We start from the raw sequence: 8,035 nt of genomic DNA on the forward strand, positions 1-8,035 counted from the left end.
TTGATGAGGACAAGCTTTGGGCTATTTTTTACTTGATGGGGGTAGATTTGGGGGCAGTTTTATTGGTTGAGGGCAGGTTTAGGGGCAGTTTTACTTGTTGAGGGCATTTTTTGGGCTTTTTTTACTTGGTGAGGGCAGGTTGGGGGGTAGTTTTACAAGAGGATATGAGGTTTTGGGCTACTTTTCACCCAGGGTGGTAGATTTGGGGACAGTTTTCCTTGGTGAGGAAAGGTTTTGGGCTGTCTTTTGCCCGGGGCAGGTAGATTTGGGGGTAATTTTTCTCATTGAGGGCAGGTTTGGGGGTAGTTTTTCTAGGTAAGTGTCACTTAGGAGTGAAATTTTGGCCCTTTTTTTTTTTTTTTTAAATCCAGGGGAGGGCAGGTTTGAGGCAGTTTTACTTAGTAAGGGTAGATTTGGGGGCAGTTTTACCCAGGTAGAGCAGGTTTCAGGGTACTTTTACTCGAAAAGGGCAGGTTTTGGGGTAGTTTTACTTGGTAAGGCTAGTTTAGGGGGCAGTTTTACCTGGGGAGGACAGGTTTTGGGCTGTTTTTTTTTTTTTACCAGCTCCATTAAGTTATGTGAACTTGTTTGTGTTCTTTATCTCAAATTGTCATGGTAAGTTTTGAATGTTGAACTCAAGTTTATAAGTTTTAGAAAATTAAAGTTAAAGTAATTAATTGTCTTAACTATTTGTAAGTTTTATCAGGACCTTCAGTGTTGATTTAACTTATTTCTGTAAGTTATACCTTGAAAAAAGAAATGGGGTGCTGGGTGGAGGGAGAGGAGGGTCCTGCAGAAGAAATACCATAATTTTGGAATTAGTCAAAAATAAAACTGTAAAGCTATGATATCTAATAATTATCGTGCTCACCAGTTCTCTAAATTGGACAAACCATCGTATTTCAACCACAACTTAATTATTGACAAACAATATAGAAAACAGCATGGACTACTTCCAGCGGCGGAGGGACACCTTTTTCCCGCTAGCTGCAATCAGACGCAGTGACGCAGCAGAGTACAACTGACCAGGGCGGAGGGATACGTCATTCTGCTGGGAGAAGAGACACAGCGAGGAGGTAAGTTATCTTCTGAAAGTGCATGTGAGTTTTTGTCGATAAAATTTAAAACAATGTCATTTTCTTCTGTGATAAAATGGAGTAAAGTCAGCACATTGACAGAGCTTTGCGAATATGACTACATTTTCGTGTTTTTCTCTGTGCTAATCCATCCCGTTTGTCGAAGTTTGAAATGGCGCATTAGTAAATTACACCACTGTTGTCCATGGGGGACGTATTTTAGTTGACGGGCATTCAGTTAGGTTACAAATGCTTCCGACGTGACAGGAGCAATTAAAAAAAAAAACTTTTGAACTCAACATTTGCCTGCAAGGAACTGCTGGCTAACGTTACCCATTTGTTAGTTAGCTAGTTTGGACACAGTCACGGTAAAATAGTGCTGGATATATTCTGGTATGCCCGCGAAAGCTGAGTCACGTCACGCACCCCCTCCCCCCACCTAGAGTCAGGGCTCGCTTTTTAGCCGTCGGCGCCGTAAGTTTTAACTTATGAAATAACACGTTAATGAAGTCTAAAGACTTGGACGCTTATATTTACTGCATATAGTCAACGTATTTGTCGATGGTCCGAGTGTTTGAGGGGAGGCATTTGTGTTTGTACGGCGTATCGTAATGAAACGAGCTGAAATACCGTTAATTTCTTGCATTGACGCGCCGCTTTTTATCCACCGCCGCGCGCGCTCTCTATTCATCCTCTTGCTCGCGCTATCACAACCGAGCTCCCTCTCGAGACCGCAGCTGCTCTGTGAATGAACATCGTTGTCAGGTTGCAGCACTGTCTGAATTGTGTGTGACTTGTGGAGTTTATTCTGCTTTTCCTAATGACCCTACAATCTACAGTTAATTTTATTTTTCATTCAATCTGGTGGTTATTAAATTGATTATTCCATAAAAGGTCAGAAAATAGTTGGTGAGTTTGTGCTGCTCCCGTCAGGCCGCAGATACATCCTGCCAAGATGCAGGACAAATAGACTCAAGCATTCTTTTGTCCCTGCTGCGATTGTCCTGCTAAACAAGTGACTGACTAATCTGTTCGTCCTATTTATTGTTGTCGTCTGTGCTTTATGTAACTGGTACTCCGCGATTGTTGTGACTCTCGTTCTGCTGACTGTAGAGTGATTTGCCCCACGGGGACAATAAAAGATTCCTTGATCCTTGAATAATATTGATAAAATTCTTAATCACAGCTTCATTAAGTGCATGGTGACATCCTCAAATTTGTCCCAAATAGATTATTTTCACTCACATTAAACAAAACATTGGAGCACTTTTTTTTTTCTTTTTTTTTAAAATTTGGAAGCTTGTAAAAAGGAAATTTGGGGAAATTAATTTTCTTTATTTTTATTGATTGAAATACTGGAATTTGTTTTCTATACGACTTATCTAATAATGTCAAATATTTGTTAGATCCAATCCCTGCATCTTTTAAAAAATGTACTAGATTTTTTGGTTCTTTGTAGAAATACTTAATAACGTAAATGCAGTTTCACGTAGAAGGACCCAAAATATCTATTTCTCTCACTCTTAGTCACTCGTGATATAAGATGATGCAGATAGGTTAAAAATTGATTCACATTATCCTTTTCAAAACATGCAGCTCATTTTAGTTTTTTTTTCTCTTGCAGTTGTATAAAGCAGTCATTTCATCAAGCAGGAGGTTGACCCTTCAAAGTGTTATGCAGTACCTTGATAAAGAGGTATGTATAGTGTGAATTTGTCAATGTGAACTTCCATAAGAACTGTAGTATTGCATGAGCTCACTTTTGTCTAACTTTATGTAGGACACAAGTCAGAATAGGAGGACAGCTGCCCTTCTTGGTCTTCCACGTTTCTTCTCGGAGGATACTTCAGAGATCATCAGGATGTGTAATGTAAGAAAATATATTAACATGTTTATATAATAGTAATGATTGACGAGATTTATTGGTATTCATTTTAAACAGAAGCACACATTCCTTTTTTCCACAACATTGCAGAACCTTTTTCATTCAACGTTTACTACATCATTCAAAACTTACTGGCAATTCAAATATTTCAAAATTAACTGATAGACAGTTTTAAAAAGAGAATGTGTGATATGATGATATAGACTGCTGAACTTCATAAGTCAATCACAATAAATGCATAGCTGACTATGAGGTGTATTTTAATGCAACCACAATTTTTTTACCACTTTCAGACAGTTTTTATTAGGTCACCTGAGATGAAGTCAAAGACCTTAATTAATTACAAATTTCAAAGATCTTCGTAACATCCAGATATGGAAGAATCAAATACACTTTGTGGATGGAAGAGTCCAGGCCCCAGGGTTTCACATTTCCCCGCAGGGAGTGGGCAAAGTTTATCTAAAGATAGTAATCTTAACCTCGATGCCGTAGAAATTAAGGTCTCGATAAGTTTGTGAAGTTTACATTCAATCCTCAAGTAATGAAGCCGCTTTTAAGTGGTGGCAAAACCTCTCTAAAAATTGAAAGAGCTCTGAATTAAAAACATTGGCTTAATCTATGATGGAGCTGAAAAAATCCGACCTACAAGCATTGGGTGTTTGCTTCTGATATGACTGTAGCTGTATGAAAATCCCAAAGTCACAAACTTTGTTGAATCTAAATTGATTTAGTTAAGTGGTATACCATTCAAAACATGGATTCATATTTTTTTCCATAAACAGCAAAACTGACTCCATCAAAAATTCAGGTGACCGTCAAGGCCCATGTCCTCTTGTTTTTGTTTTGTTTAAGCTTTGCTCTCCATGCTTGTAGCCGGCTCCTCGGTACCTTTAAGGTAGGTAGTCCAGCGCTGCAACTCAATGATAGGAACTAAAACTAAGTCTGAACGGGGTTGTGTGGGGATCTTTCTTGCATCAAAAGTATGTCAATAAAAGTGTTTATTTTGTGACTAACCAGCTCAGATTGCTATGATAAGTATCTGACAACATTATGGAGACAAATGCTTCCTTTTTATTTAAGTGACGTCGCTTCTTGCCCTCGTTTACATCCTGTTATGTAGTCTGTCATTTGAAGCAGGGGAGTGTGTGTGGAGCTACAGACACAGAAACCTGTAATTTGTTTCTGACAAAACTTACTGGCAATTCAAATGTTTTAAAATTAACTGATAGGCAGTTTTAAAAAGAGAATGTGTGATATGATGATATAGACTGCTGAACTTCATAAGTCAATCACAATAAATGCATAGCTGACTATGAGGTGTATTTTAATGCAACCACAATTTTTTACCACTTTCAGACAGTTTTTATTAGGTCACCTGAGACGAAGTCAAAGACCTTAATTAATTACAAATTTCAAAGATCTTCGTAACATCCAGATATGGAAGAATCAAATACACTTTGTGGATGGAAGAGTCCAGGCCCCAGGGTTTCACATTTCCCCGTAGGGAGTGGGCAAAGTTTATCTAAAAATAGTAATCTTAACCTTGATGCCGTATGTTATAATTCTGATGTTTTTCCTCTAAATTTAGCATCTTCCTGCAGGTTTTGGTGTAATTTCTCAGTTTTTCCTCTAAATTTAACGTCTTCCTGCAGATTTCAGGGCTCTCGGGATGAATCTGCCTGATAAATGTTACAATTCAGATATTTTTCTTATAAATTTAGCATCTTTCTGCAGGTTTCAAGGCTCTCAGTGTGAATCTCTACCCAATAAATGTTATAATTCTGATGTTTTTCTTCTAAATTTAGCATCTTCCTGCAGGTTTCAGGGCTCTCAGAATGAATCTCTACCTTATAAATATTATGATTTTGATGTTTTCCTCTAAATTGAACATCTTCCTGCAGGTTTCAGGGCTCTCGGGGTGAATCTCTACCTTATAAATGTTATAATTCTGATATTTTTCTTATAAATTTATCGTCTTTCTGCAGGTTTCAGGGCTCTCAGGATGAATCTCTGCCTGATAAATGTTATAATTCTGATGTTTTTCCTCTGAAGTTGATGTCTTCCTGCAGGTTTTGGTGTAATTTCTCAGTTTTTCCTCTAAATTTAACATCTTCCTGCAGGTTTCAGGGCTCTCAGGATGAATCTCTTCCCGATAAATGTTATAATTCTGATATTTTCCTCTAAATTTAGCATCTTCCTGCAGGTTTTGGTGTAATTTCTCAGTTTTTCCTCTAAATTTAGCAACTTACTGCAGGTTTCAGGGCTCTCAGGATGAATCTCTACCTGATAAATGTTATAATTCTGATGTTTTTTCCTCTAAATTTAGCATCTTCCTTCGGGTTTTGGTGTAATTTCTCTGTTTTTCCCCTAAATTTAGCATCTTCCTGCAGGTTTCAGGGCTCTCAGGTTGAATCTCTACCTGATAAATGTTATAATTCTGATATTTTTCTTATAAATTTAACATCTTTCTGCAGGTTTCAAGGCTCTCAGGATGAATCTGCCTGATAAATGTTATAATTCTGATATTTTTCTTATAAATTTAGCATCTTTCTGCAGGTTTCAAGGCTCTCAGGATGAATCTCTACCTGATAAATGTTATAATTCTGATATTTATCTTATAAATTTAACATCTTCCTGCAGGTTTTGTTCTAATTTTTAATGTTTTCTCTCTAAAGTTATCGCCTTTCTGCAGGTTTCAGGGCTCTCGGGATGAATCTCTACCTGATAAAAGTTATTTTCATGTTTTCCTTTGAATTTGATGTCTTCCTGCAGGTTTCAGGGCTCTCAGGGTGAATCTCTACCTGATAGACGTTATAATTCTGATGTTTTTCCTCGAAATTTAACGTTTTCCTGCAGCTTTCAGGCCTTTTGGGATGAATCTCTGCCTGATAAATGTTATAATTCTGATGTTTTTCCTCTAAACTTGATGTCTTCCTGCAGGTTTTGGTGTAATTTCTCAGTTTTTCCTCTAAATTTAACATCTTCCTGCAGGTTTCAGGGCTCTCGGGATGAATCTACTTGATAAATGTTATAATTCTGATGTTTTTCCTCTAAATTTAGCATCTTCCTGCAGGTTTTGGTGTAATTTCTCAGTTTTCCTCTAAATACAACGTCTTTCTTCAGGTTTCAGGGCTCTCATGGTGAATCTCTACCTGATAAATGTTATAATTGTGAAGTTTTTCCTTTAAACTTGATGTCTTCCTGCAGGTTTTGGTGTAATTTCTCAATTTTTCCTCTAAATTTAGCATCTTCCTGCAGGTTTCAGGGCTCTCGGGATGAATCTCTACCTGATAAATGTTATAATTTTGATGTTTTCTTCTAAATTTAGCATCTTCCTGCAGGTTTCAGGGGTCTCAGGATGAATCTCTACCTGATAAATGTTATAATTCTGATGTTTTTTCCTCTAAATTTAGCATCTTCCTGCAGGTTTCAGGGCTGTCAGGATGAATCTCTGCCCGATAAATGTTATAATTCTGATGTTTTCCTCTAAGTTTACCATCTTCCTGCAGGTTTTGGTGCAATTTCTCAGTTTTTCCTCTAAATTTAGCATCTTCCTGCAGGTTTCAGGGCTCTCAGGATGAATCTCTACCTGATAAATGTTATAATTTTGATGTTTTCTTCTAAATTTAGCATCTTCCTGCAGGTTTCAGGGGTCTCAGGATGAATCTCTACCTGATAAATGTTATAATTCTGATGTTTTTTCCTCTAAATTTTTCATCTTCCTTCAGGTTTTGGTGTAATTTCTCTGTTTTCCCCCTAAATTTAACGTTTTTCTTCAGGTTTCAGGGCTCTCAGGGTGAATCTCTACCTGATAAAAGTTATTTTGATGTTTTCCTCTAAATTGAACATCTTCCTGCAGGTTTCAGGGCTCTCTGGGTGAATCTCTGCCTGATAAATATTATAATTCTGATATTTTTCTTATAAATTTAGCATCTTCCTGCAGGTTTCAGGGCTGTCAGGATGAATCTCTGCCCGATAAAAGTTATTTTCATGTTTTTCCTTTAAATTTGATGTCTTCCTGCAGGTTTCAGGGCTCTCAGGGTGAATCTCTACCTGATAAAAGTTATTTTGATGTTTTCCTCTAAATTTAGCATCTTTCTGCAGGTTTCAGGATGAATCTCTACCTGATAAATGTTATAATTCTGATGTTTTTTCCTCTAAATTTAGCATCTTTCTGCAGGTTTCAGGATGAATCTCTGTCTGATAAATGTTATAATTCTGATGTTTTCCTCTAAATTTAACGTCTTCCTGCAGGTTTCAGGATGAGTCTCTACCTGATAAATGATGTTATTTTGATGTTTTTCCTCTAAATTTTGCATTTTCCTGCAGGTTTCAGGGCTCTCAGGGTGAATCTCTACCTGATAAATGTTATAATTCTGATGTTTTTCCTCTAAATTTAGCATCTTTCTGCAGGTTTCAGGATGAATCTCTACCAGATAAATGTCATAATTCTGATTTCCTCTAATTCCTCTAATTTCCTCTAAACTTGATGTCTTCCTGCAGGTTTTGGTTTAATTTCTCAGTTTTTCCTCTAAATTTAGCATCTTTCTGCAGGTTTCAGGATGAATCTCTGCCTGATAAATGTTAAAATTTTGATGTTTTCGAACCTTCTGAAAGGTGACAATCTTCCTGTTTTTACAGTTTCTTACTAGAGGAGGGCAGGTTTTGGTTTTGTTTTTTACTTGGGGAGGGCAACTTTGGGAGTAGTTTTAATGAGAGCAGGTTTGGGGCTGGTTTTAGTTTGAGGGCAGATTTGGGGGTAGTTTTACTCAGGGACGGCAGGTTTAAGGGCAGTTTTACTTGTTGAGGGCAGGTTTTGGGCTATTTTTTACTTGATGGGGGTAGATTTGGGGGCAGTTTTATTCGTTGAGGGCAGGTTTAGGGGCAGTTTCACTTGTTGAGGGCATTTTTTGGGCTTTTTTTACTTGGTGAGGGCAGGTTTGGGGGTAGTTTTACAAGAGGATATGAGGTTTTGGGCTACTTTTCACCCAGGGTGGTAGATTTGGGGACAGTTTTCCTTGGTGAGGAAAGGTTTTGGGCTGTCTTTTGCCCGGGGCCGGTAGATTTGGGGGTA

The sequence above is a fragment of the Amphiprion ocellaris genome, chromosome 8, assembly GCF_022539595.1.
Source record: "Amphiprion ocellaris isolate individual 3 ecotype Okinawa chromosome 8, ASM2253959v1, whole genome shotgun sequence".
NCBI lineage: Eukaryota > Metazoa > Chordata > Actinopteri > Pomacentridae > Amphiprion > Amphiprion ocellaris.